Raw genomic sequence first — 13,165 nt, 5'->3', positions numbered from 1 at the left:
GTTACAAAACCTCTTTTGCATTTACTACCTCATTTGGTCTTCATTACAACTAGTGATGTATGTCTTATTTTAATTCTCACTTTGCAGGTAGGGAAATTGGGGCTCAGAAAGGTTAATTAATTTGTCTAAATTTACATTCTAAATGAGAGGCTGAAACTAGAACTTCTTACTAAATGCTGTGCTCATTCCACTCCACAATAGCTGCTTAATTTACTAATACTGCCTTTAAAATAGAGGGAAGTTAAGTCAGAAAGAGAAAAACAAATATTGTATATTAACGCATATATGTGGAATCTAGAAAAATGGTACAGATGAACCGGTTTGCAGGGCAGGAATAGAGATGCAGACGTAGAGAATGGACATGTGGACACAGGCAGAAGGAGAGGCTGGGATAAACTGGGAGATTAGCTTTGACATAAATATACTACCATATGTAAAACAGCTAGTGGGAACCTGCTGTAGAGCACAGGGAGCTCAGCTCTGTGATGACTTAGATGGGTGGAATGGGGGGGGAGGGAAGTCCAAGAGGGAGGGGATATAGGTATACATATAGCTGATTCACTTCATGTACAGCAGAAACTAGCACAACATTGTAAAGCAACTATACTCCAATAAAAAAAAGAACCCTCACAAAAAATTTTAAGTAATAAATTCAGATAATTAATCCACTTATTAATTTTAATAAAATAATTAAAATAATATATATATATAGAATCAGGATTTCTAATACTAACCAATTTACCAATATTTTACTAAAAGGTTTTCTGGTTCATTTCCAAAATCTAATTTGGAAAGTTTCTTGTTTTGTGTTACTCAGCACTCATTTCACCCATATTCTGGTAGCCACACCCTGATTTTCATGAGAGTTAGATACCTAGCTACCACTTGACCTTAGGTTTTGTAGGGAACACTGTTACTCCAATCCTTTTGAATTCCTGTGAGCCCTCGCCTGGCTTCCATGTGCATTTGCTTCCAGTGGTCTGCATTCAAGACTCCTCTTCAGGAGACTGCCCTCAGGACCCTGGATCCACTGTACCCTTATGCACAGGAGATCTGGAGATCATGTTTATCCAAGCCCAGTCATTGAAAAGGGTAGGAATAAATTACACACCAGCTTTCCATGTGGGAAAATGTAGAAGACATCCCTTTCTGGACAGTTCCTGAAACATACCCCTTTTCTGCACTCTGCCTAAAATTACATCCTTGCTTGTTTTCCTTCCCATCCCTGTCTTCCTTTCTGGTTTCTTCTAGGAATACTGCCTTACTTACCTACAAAGGAACCTGGGGACCTGACCTAAGACAGAGTGTATCATATGACCTGACCTTACACAAATTGGTGACTCATATTCTCCTGCCGTAGGTTTATGTTTAGAGTTGATATACAATTTAAACCAATGAGAGAGAATAAGATCCCGGGAATCCTATGGGAGAGAACACTGTCCCTTCTTAAGGAAATTGGAGCTAAGAGAATGTAGAGTTTTCACCTTCTGCAGCTAGTTTTTCTGAGCCTGTTGGAGAGTAGAGCCAAAACATTGAGTCAAGTTGAGCCAAGTGGTGGGGAAAAAACAGATGCTAAGGATCTCATTTACGCCAGTACATCAAGCTTTGCCTGAAGGCCGCCCTACATCTGGACTTCTCAGATACTTGAGCCAAAAAAATTCCCCTTTTTGCTCATGCCAGATTGGCTGAAGTTCTCAGAAGAATAACAAACTATTTCCTTATTAGTAGAGGAAAATGAGATACATTTTTCAATTGATGTAATGTAAGGAGTGTTGAGTCCATTTTTTGGTCAACAATGAAAAACGACTTGAAATCATTCAATATGCTCAAATTTTAGGATTATGTATTTAAAGATAGAGAACAGGCCACTGCTTTTTAAAACTGTTTTTATAAGTATTTTCTAGCAAAAGATAAAAGGGTCTCTCTGAAATATCATTTTTGTGCTAATAGAAATTCCATCTTTGACAGTAAAACAAGATTGTAAACAGCACATTAAAATTATCTTAGTAATTTTTCACTAAATTAACCCAAGGATTTACATACTCTACATGCAACATATACACTTTAAGTATTATATTATTGATTACTATTTATGAAAGTTGAGAGAGGAAAGTGTGGTATAAATAATTCCAAAGATAGCACATCCTCACTGAAAAGAGATTATGTTGTTATTATTATTACTATTATTAATTAAAAGCAGTGTATAACTAAGAGTATGGATTCTAGAGTGATATGGGTTCTGGAACTGTATGCAAATTCTGACAGATTCTAGCTATCCAGCTGTTTGATTTTTGGAAAAAAATAGCTTTTCTGAGACTGAATAGCCTTATCTGTAAAATGAGAATTATGATGGTATTTATATAATTAAGTTGTCTGAGGAATAAGTGAGATAATTCAGTTCAAATACTTAGCACAATGTTGGCCATATATTTATAGTAAAAATTTAAAATCAACATTATTGTTTCCAATGGGGAAATTGTTTATTCACATTTGTCACATACACTGGTTTTAAAAGAAATACTTTTTCACAAAAAAAAATCTCTTTAACTTAGTAAATAAAAAGCTTACATAGCTAAAAGTAAAATATTTGATAGTATCCCATATCTGTGGAGAGGTTCTCAATGCCATAAGCACAGTGGTCAAATTATTTACATTTTATTTTTTCCTTTTTACTACTATTTAGATATATTGTATACAATAGGATATTTTTGAAAAATTTAGCATGAATTTATCAAGGACTATTCAGACTTGGAGTTATGCACCCTAGATATTTTAAAGAAAAGAATCAGGTTAAAAGTTGTATTTTTAGTGAGGCCTCTTATTTGTAAAAATTCATAAATATATGTGAATAAAAAATTTCTTGAAAGATAAACTCCAAAATTTTAATACTGTTCAATTCTGGGTTGTGAGATACTAATATTATTTTCATCTTTTTACTTAATTATATTGTCTATTTTTCATATCATTTGTATGATTTACTTTTCAAATTTAAAAATTAGTTTTAAAAAGAAAAATAAGGGCTTCCCTGGTGGCGCAGTGGGTGAGAGTCCGCCTGCCGATGCAGGGGACCGCGGATTCGTGCCCCGGTCCGGGAGGATCCCACATGCCGCAGAGTGGCTGGGCCTGTGGGCCATAGCCACTGAGCCTGCGTGTCCGGAGCCTGTGCTCCGCAACGGGAGAGGCCACAACAGTGAGAGGCCCGCGTACCGCAAAAAAAAAAAAAAAAAGAAAAAGAAAAAGAAGCAAAATAAAATAAAATTAAAATATGGCTAATGTTGCACATGCTCATCATAGTTAGAGAACACGCATAAGTAGAAATTTGTTGTTTCCCTAATTTCTTGATTCATTATCTACACATGGCAGTTTTGCTGAAAATCATCTATCACTCAGAGTACAAGTATGGGTTAAAAAAAAATACTTTCCCAAAATATTCCAGAGGAGCCTAAGTCAGAAAATCTCAAGTACTGCCAATAGCTTCATTCTCTATGGGTTAAAGCCATTCCCTTTAGAAAGTCATGAATTTAAATAATTTGGAATCCACAGCCTTCTCTTCTGTAGCACATAGTTAAGAAACTGAGTTTTGGGGCCATTTCTGTAAAGGGAGATATAAATAAAATCTGTCCCTTTAACAAGATTTTTTAAAGTCTAGTATTCAGTTCCTTAGATTTTTTTTATTGTTTATTTTTTAATTTCCCCTTTCTAGCTCTAGTTTCAAAAAGTCAAAGTAGAGAGAACATTAGGCAAGACATATAGCAAACTGCCTACAAGTGACTTAAAAAAAATTGGTATTTGATTCAGAAGTCTAGGTCTTAGTTGAGTCTCTGAACTTGGAAGGTTAGGTGTTTCCAAAGTCACTTCATCTCTCTGAGACTTATCTGCCTTATATAATAATTAAAGTTAGGATTAGGTGAAGGCTGAAGCTTTTTCTGTCTCTAAAATTACATTTTATATGTTTACAGTTAATTCCTATAGTTAAAATCAAATTTTAAAAGTCCCAATACAGATTTATGTGTGAAATATATTAATTATAACTTCTCATATCTGTCAAGACCACATAACCAAAGTTTTCCCATACCCTACAATTTGACAGCAAATTTCCTAAGTAATCTTCAAATGCTTTTCTCTACTGAGAGTAAAAATATATATATTAATTTGGAGGTCATTTAAGATATTAGTTCCATTTAAAGGAAAATAACAGCATAACTTGTTTTTCCTCCAAATATATGTAAATTTATTTTGGCTCTTGCTAATTCATAGAATAGCCTAAAAATTAGTTATAAAATCTTAACAAGAAATGAAAAAAAGAGATAGGGAAAAATTAGGAGGAAAGAAGAAGGGATGTAGGAAGAATGGAAGATAAATATAATTGCTCTTGACGTCTTAAGAATATTTAACTTTTGGATGTCTTAGCCCAGATTCTCTAAAATTCAGAGCCTGAAATGAAAACTTACATGCTAACATTTTATGGGTGAGGAAAATTGAAATCTCAGGAAAAATGGAGTGAGGGAAAATGAGCCGAGGATAGAAGAAGACCCCACATAAGAGGGTGCATTTCTGAGCTGGCTGTAGCCAGGTAACAAACAGACAACTTCTCAGTGTGAGGGGCATCTGAGAGAACCACTGTGCTGCAGAAAGTTTCTCTGTTTCTTGTCTCCCACTGACCAAATTCCTCCATAGGGCTCTTATACCCAGGCTTCCAAGTTTTTCAGTTCAGTCTTACTGGGCATCTGCTAGGGGAGCCAATCTCAAAGTAGCAGAGGAAGCCTCCAAAAGATCTAGTGGCGCCTTGTGTCTCAGAAGCAACAGGAGAACCTGTGGCAGAAGGCAACTGGTGTAGGTAAAGGTGTGAGGTGAAGTGCTGCGTATCTATGTCAATGAACAACATGGCAGACCAGGAGCCCCAGCCTGAAGGTCTGTTGCCCAAGCAGGTAGATTACCATGAACACCACGACACGGCATCAGAGCTCAGTGGAACTTCCTCTCCAGAAGATTAAACCTACCAGAAGGAAGATAATTCCAAGTGATCTTTCTGGAAGTTCATTACAAACATAGTGCAGAAAGGGAGATGTGAGCAAACCTGGAGAGTCACCTAAACTGCGTCCAATGCCTGGGTATAATAATTCTCCATTTCTGTACTCTGCTTTAGAATTATTATATAATAATATTTTTGTTAACCAGCATGCATTTCTAATCTATTCATTCTCTGAAGATAGATGGCATTCTGAAGGAAGTCAGTCCACTGTAAATTGGTCTGCAAGGAAGTTATTTATAACAGGAAAGTATAGCTCTCTTTAATAGCCAGGTAGATTTATTGCAGAAAACATTCATTGCCTGAAATATTATTTCAGGTTGTAAAGGTCAGCATAATAATATAATTTCCACCAATTAGCTTTTATGCAACCCTTAGGTAGCCAATGGTAAAGATTATTTTAAAATGATATCTAAGGATCAATTTCAACTGGCCACAGGCCTTTTGGCAATGGTTGTTTTGTGTGTTTTAAAAATAATGTCAAAAGAAAAACACACACACAAAACTAGCACCAGTCTCTCTTAAATTGATTTTGATATAAGTACAAGACTGGAACATTAGTTCTTGGAAATGTCCAACTCTTTCAAAGAATTGAGCCTTTCTTGAAAGAGAAGAGAAACCATCAACACTTTGCTGAACAGGGATTTCCCTGGTGGCGCAGTGGTTAAGAATCTGCCTGCCAATTCAGGGGACACGGGTTCGAGCCCTGGTCTGGGAAGATGCCACATGCTGCGGAACAACTAAGCCTGTGCACCACAACTACTGAGCCTGCATGCCACAACTATTGAAGCCCGCGTGCCTAGAGTCCATGCTCCACAACAAGAGAAGCCACCGCAATGACAAGCCTGCACACAGCAACGAAGGGTAGCCCCTGCTCGCCGCAACTAGAGAAAGCCCGCACGCAGCAATGAAGACCCAACACAGCCAAAAATAAATAAATAAATAAAGTTATTAAAAAAAAAAAAAAACTTTGCTGAACAATGTTAATGGATGGCTTGTTTCTCCTCATGAAACTGCACAGAAAGATAAACCATGAACTATAAATGTGTATTTCTTCTCTCTTTAATTTGTACTCAACCTTATTTCACCAATATCCTATAAGGTTTGTCATCATTAGGAGCCTGCAAGGTGGTAATTCAGAAAAAATTCCTTGTGGGTAGGAGGATAGATGATAATTCAATCGATTGGTAGACTGCCTATTAATTAAAAATATATATCTGGTGACACAGGAAGTACTTCAAGATTACTTTGAATCAGAATTTTTATTTATATCAGAATCCATAAATTCAAACATTTTTTCTAAATATTAAATTACCTTAACTGATATTATATAATTTTGTCAACAAATGTTGTGGCTGAGGCTGCAGTTTTTCTTCCAATTCTAATTTTCCCTTCCTTTTTTTTTTTTTTTTTGGTAATAGAACTCTTAAATGTTAGCAAGGTACATGATTATCAGAATAAAGACCATATCCCCTAGTCTTCCTTGCAGGGAGGTATAGCCACCTCACTAAATTTGGCCCATGTCTTGTGAACAAAAGTGAGAGCACACCTTTTAGATCTTGGCTTGAGGGAGAGGAGAATACACTCCACTTCCCTTTTTATCTCTTCCTTCTGGCTGAAAGAAGCTATGGTGGCGAAAGTAGAAAATGTAAGTTGTGACAGAGATAGTAATGCTCACCAGACATTTCAGACATTCTATGTATTTTCAATATATCCCAAACCCATGTATTTAGGGAAGGCCAGATGCCTACTTCTGTTCAGTGAACTGAGAGAGGAAGTGACCTCTAACACTTCCTGGCTTAGGTAGGGAAAATATCAGGTGCTAATCTGCAGTATCTTTTTCCCTCTGCAACGGTGACCAGTGAAGCTTCATATTCCATTTGTTGGTGCTATCAGATCATAGAGTCCCCATCCTCCCACGTTCCTGAGTGACTTTGTGGAACAGAGCTCTTTGCTGATGATATGCTACAGAGCAAGTAGACAATAACCTTTCTTACTTTAAGTCTCTGGGATTTAAGGGTTAACTTGTTAATGCATAATAGCTTGTCCTAACTAATGAATGGACAGAGGCAACATTCTATGAAAGGTAGAACACGGAGCTGAGAGAACTTGGGTCTCCAGCACTGTGGAGCTTTCATATCAGTTTTGGACCTCTTAAAGAATTAGGTAAGAGAGAAACAAACATCTTTCTTGTTTAAACTTCTGAACTTACCGCCTTATATATGAAGTTTCACAGTATCCAAAGAGTCACTTACCAAATTTGAATTTAAATTCTTTAATGTTTATATTTTCTAAAATAAGAATTATAATTGGTCACAATAAAATAACAAAATCATAATCGCTAGGATTGTTAAAAACCACTATTTTGGAATCTCCTTTGAATAATGGTCTCTGAAGATATTCTCATCCAAGATTGTTGTATTTTTAAAATAAATACACATAACATACCTAATTCTGAACTTGCACACCATCTTTTACATAGTAATGAACTTTCATTGAACTGTTACATTCCACGAATTGTACTATTTATGTGCATTACTTTATTTACTCTTCACAACTCTATAAAGTAGATACTATAATTACAATCTCCATTTTATAAGTGAAGAAACTGAGATATAGACAGGAAGATAACTTGCTAAAAATCACACAGACGATAAATGTCCAAGACAAGATTCAAACCAAGTTTTTAATGATTTAAGAGCCTGGTCTCTGACATGATACTATATTTGTGTTCATGGTGAGATAAATGCACACAGGATATTAAAAGTCCTTTTTAAATTTTATTCATCTTAAATGTATTTTTTCCTTTTTCCCTTTCTTTCTGGTTTTCTTCCTCCCTCCCCTTCCTTTCTTTCTTCTTTCTTTCCTTCCTTCTTCCTTACTTTTCTTCTTTCCTTTCTTGTTTTCTTGTGTTCTTTCTTTCACTTTTTCTTCTTTTAAGAATGAAATGCATGCGTGCCTTACTCAAGATTAGAAATCTGAGGATTGCTGCATTTGTCTCACACTATATGGCAATAGATCTGCATGAGAAATCATGAGCTTCCTCTACTTGCATCAAATCTTCTATTACTCCTGTAGACATAATTTTATATCTGGAAAATAACTTTTTTGAAAATAGCAAATTCATTCTGGAGGATTGTTTTGCAGACAGTTCTAACAGCAGGATCAATCTCGTTTTCATTGTTCCTTTCACTTCGTTTTGTACAGGTGCCTGTGCTGCTTTTTCTGTGTCCCAGCATCCCAAGTGGCTCAATAGGCAGTCCCTTGACATGGAGTGAGACGCCTACAAACTGAGCTGGGGGACTGTTTCTGGCTAGGCTCCCAGGGTGGGTGTGAAACATATGGCAATGAGAGAGGAAAATTTCTGTGCTGGTATTGCTACTGACACTTCTAATATAATTTTGATATGTTAGCATAATGAAATATGTTATACATGCTAGAATTACAGAAATAAAAAGCATGATCTTGAAAAAGCTGTTTCAAGACTAGAAATAAACAGAGAATATGCATGATTAAGGTTTAATAAAGATAGATATTCTGTACTGTGGTAGCAAGAAAGAGAGATGTAGAACAGAATTTAGTCACAAAAAGGAGAGGGTAAGGGGTTAGAGAAGGCTCTGGGAGCAAGTGATCCCTGCTCTGAATCTTAAATAATGAGTAGTAGTTAGCCAGGCAGGTAATAGTAGGAATATTATGTTGGGATGTACAACATTGCTATTACACAATCATTTTTCAATTATAAAAATGACAATTCCTAATGGCTTAACCTAACCTAACAAGTGCTTTTCATTGATCCAGGAGTTTGATAATTATTAATTTATTTAGTTCTCATAATTATCATAGGAGTTAAGTACTGCCGTTTTACACTTAAGAAAATGGGCATAGAAAGGTTAAGTATATTCTAAAAAAAAAAAAAAAAATCAGTAGAAAAGCCAGGATTCGAGCCCAAACAATCTGGCTCAGTCATTTTCTTAAAAGCACTGATTTGCAGTCAAGACAGTAAAGGACACTCCTTTCCTCTTTAGAAGTAGATGATTCTGTTCACATACATCTACATCTAATTCTCATCAATTTCCAGCATTCATGCTAGCTTAGGGCCCCCCTACTAGAGAAAAAGAGAATGATTATTTAAAATATTTATTCACAAATAAAAGTTTACCTCTTGATGGCCTCTAGATTATAATATCAATAAAGTAATATTGTTAGGACTTTAAAACTTACATACTGTACAGCCAAATTTTACTAGATTCATTGTCTTTTTTCCAATTAAATATATCTGTTTTATAGACTTAAGTGTGTTACATGCCAATTTAAATATTTATTGCGTGTGTATACAATCACAACCAGAACACTAACAAGAATTTTTTTAAAATATTATATAAGCTCATTTACAGAAAGGAGACAACTTTAATTTCTAATAAATTGTTTATAAAATAAACATACAAAAAAGCTCCATTAACTACATTAAAGGCTATGTCATCTTAGTGCCTTGAATAATATAAATGGAATCAGTAGATTTACCACATAATTTAAAATTAAATCAGTTGTGAATACATGATTTGAATATTAAGTTTGGGTATAATTGAATCAGTTTTTATTCTTATAACTAATATAGTTTCACAAAGTTATATAGGTCAAAATCAAAATATTTTAGTCAAGGTTTTTTTGTTTCTTTTTTAGAGCCAATTGCTCATATTAACTTAAACAGAACAAGGGATTCATTCAGAGAGTTTATAGAACTGTTGGGACGTCCTAAGCCAGAACAGCTACAGACAAGGCAGAATCCGGATTCCACTACTGGTCTGGGATGTGCTGGTTCATATAGGTCAGGAGTCCTATACAGGTATAGGTCCAGCAAACCCTGGAGACTTCAGCCAGGTACACTGCTTTGATCAGCAGTGGAAATACTCTGACTCTTAACTCTTATTTCATGTTTGTATTAGTCAGCTAGGGCTGCCATAACACAATACCACAGACTTGGAGGCTTTAAACAACAGAAATTTATTTCTCACAGTTCTGAAAGCTGGAAGTCCAAGATAGAGGTGTTGACAGGGTTGGTTTTTTATTGAGGTCTCCTCCCATTATCTTCACATGGTCTCTCTTTTGTGTGTGGTCACCTCTAGTGTCTTTCAGTTTGTCTAAATTTCCTCTTATTATAAGGACACTAGTCAGATTGAATTTGGACCCACCCTAACTTCCTCATTTTAACTTAATCACCTGTTTAAAGGCCCTTACATTCTAGGGTACTGAGGGCTTCAACATACAAACTGGGGGAGGGGAGGGCATATTTCAGTGCATAATATTCAGTTATACGACCCAAAGTCCTGGGTAGGATTTTTGACCTATGTATGGATTTATTTTTTTAGCTTGTGCCAGATTTGGTCACATTCTTAAATGTTTTTGGACAATTCAGGCTAAAGTATGTGTAAATTTTACAATTACATATTATAACTAATAAAGGGTATATTCTTTTCCATTTTTTTCAAATTAAGCATAGAAAATGATTTCTATTTGTATTGCTACGTAAGAGACTACCTGAAAAAAATAAATTACTATTTTTTATCGTTCTATGGGTTGATTGGACCTATCTGGGTAGTTCTCATTCAGGGCTCCCAAGTGGTTTTAGTCAGAAACCACAGGCTTGTGCTGGAGTCATCTGAAGGTATAACTGGGCTGGGGTCCAGATGGCTCTTCATTCACATGCCTGGCACTTAAGCAGGGATGGCTGGAATAGCTGGAGACTGACTGGCATCTCTTTCTTTCCGTATTGCCTCTCCACATGACTAGTTTGGGCTTCCTCATAGAAAGGCAGCTCAGAAGAGTTAAACATCAGATATGATCACCAGCTTTACCCCATAAGCTTTCTAAGACACTCAGACAGAAACTGCAAAACTTCTACGACCTTGCTTCAGAAGTCGCTTTCACATTTTATTTATTACATAGGTCAGCCCAAATACAACCCAGGGGCTGGGGTGGGGAGGGGCATACAACAATGTGAATATCAGGGGCATAGTCCATTGATCCATTGGGAAGCCATTTTGGACACTAACTACAACACTTGTTTTATTCATAATAGGATTAACAATAACGATTTGCAATTAGATGGAGGGGAAGGGAAATTTCCTACTGATTATTTCCTGAAAAATACATCAGTAAGTATAGAATTCTCCGTGGCATAAGTAGGTTTTAACTAGTTATTAAAATAAACTGAGTAGAAAGTTTATTTTAACTTTCTACTCAGAAAGAAGAAGATTTAAATCTTCTTTGTTGATAACAACAATATCCAATATAATCATTTGCACTGATGTATTACCTAAGTATTCCCTTGTAGGTGTTTTACATAAAGTAATCAACAGTCACTAGTGTGTGGCCCATGAAGGCCTTCTACCCAATATGAACTGACAACAAACAACACATACCATTAGCAAGAAACCTAAATCTACTGTATTCGATTTTTTTTTTTTTTTTTTTGTTTGCGGTACGCAGGCCTCTCACTGTTGTTGCCTCTCCCATTGCGGAGCACAGGCTCCAGACGCGCAGGCTTAGTGGCCATGGCTCACGGGCCCAGCCGCTCTGCGGTATGTGGGATCTTCCCGGACCGGGGCACGAACCCGTGTCCCCTGCATCGGCAGGTGGACTCTCAACCACTGCGCCACCAGGGAAGCCCCGGAAAAAGTATTTAATAAAGAGTTAATAAGCAAAGCCATGCAATACTAAGAACACTTCTCAAATTATATATCAAGAAGGCAACTCCAAAATCGAGTAAAAAATAAGAAATTACCTCAAATATAATTTGAAACAAAAAATGCCGTTTAAATATTTTTTCAAGTATTAAACATAAAATCCTGGGGTAAGTTTGTATTGTCAATTTGAAGTTCTATTTTTATAGAATGATATAATCAAACTTTTAAAAAAGATAATTACACTCCTACATTTTTGAAAAACCTACTTGAAGAGACAATCTGTTAATATAGATGATTATCTGAAAGCATAAAATATATACTATTTTCAATGAGCTGCTAACTCAGAGAGTACATGGATTACTTACTATGGTCTATTTGGAAGAAATACAATTGAAAACAAAATTTCCTCTCAACCCAGAAAACCTCTCCACAAAGGTAAAAGAGAAAGTAAACAGTTTTGCTATTGAATAAGCATTAAACCAGAATGGGATGTGCATCACAGTCAATCTTCTGAGAGACTGCAAAGACAGAAAGAACTCTCGCTCTTTTATATAGCTGGGCAGATTCACCCGTTACATACATGTTCTCAATTTAAATGACTGGTCCTCAAGAAGACTTGACAAAACCATTTGTCACACAGTTCATCCTAAATTGACTTGGCAGTTGAGGTGATTATCTGTGTTGCCTAATTGATTTTATCCAGAGGAAAATAAACTTCTCATATTTTTCTGACCAGAGGTAATTTTAGAGTTAGGCACCTGCTGCATTTAGGCTTCTATTATCCCACAGAAACAGATAGGTAAGGACAGCATCTTCTTTGATGATTACATTTTAAAGGGATGTTTCCCAGGTCCTGGAGAAAGACATTCCTGGGTCTTAAAGTTGACAAGAGGCTTATTTAACTTTTAAAAAGATTTGCTTACATTTCAAAGAGAGAAAGAAATAACTTAGAATTACAAGTTTTCTAAAGTAAATGCTCTAAGGAAAGGGTGAGGAAGGGGAAGGATTCTATTTCCTTATTTTTATCAGGGAGACTTAAACCTCTTATTTTTGATTTTTATTTGCCTTTACACTACTGTCTGTAACTGCTTCTGGTACTGAAAACAGTGAATCAATTTATGAAAGAAGATCCACATAGTGATTCTATGGGAATCAGGAATACTAGAAGCTATCTGAATTTTTAAAAGAACATATTTGATGCTTTAGATTTTATAATTGGAAAGTGATATTAGTTTTACGTTTAAAAGATATTAGTAGACAAGTCCTTGGAATTTACTTAAAATTATATTTTAAAAAGTACTATACAAAACAATACTATATTTATGTGGTGTTATTATTTTAAAATGCTTATCATTTTCAGTCTGTCCAATCCCTGACCTTTCAAAATAGTAATATTTATTGCATCCTGTGTTTAAGTAAGTCACTGGTGGAAATGATGCCCTCTCAAGTTATG

Source organism: Stenella coeruleoalba (genome assembly GCF_951394435.1).
Source record: "Stenella coeruleoalba genome assembly, chromosome: 4".
NCBI classification, from domain to species: Eukaryota; Metazoa; Chordata; class Mammalia; order Artiodactyla; family Delphinidae; genus Stenella; species Stenella coeruleoalba.
This window is presented reverse-complemented; position numbering follows the sequence as displayed.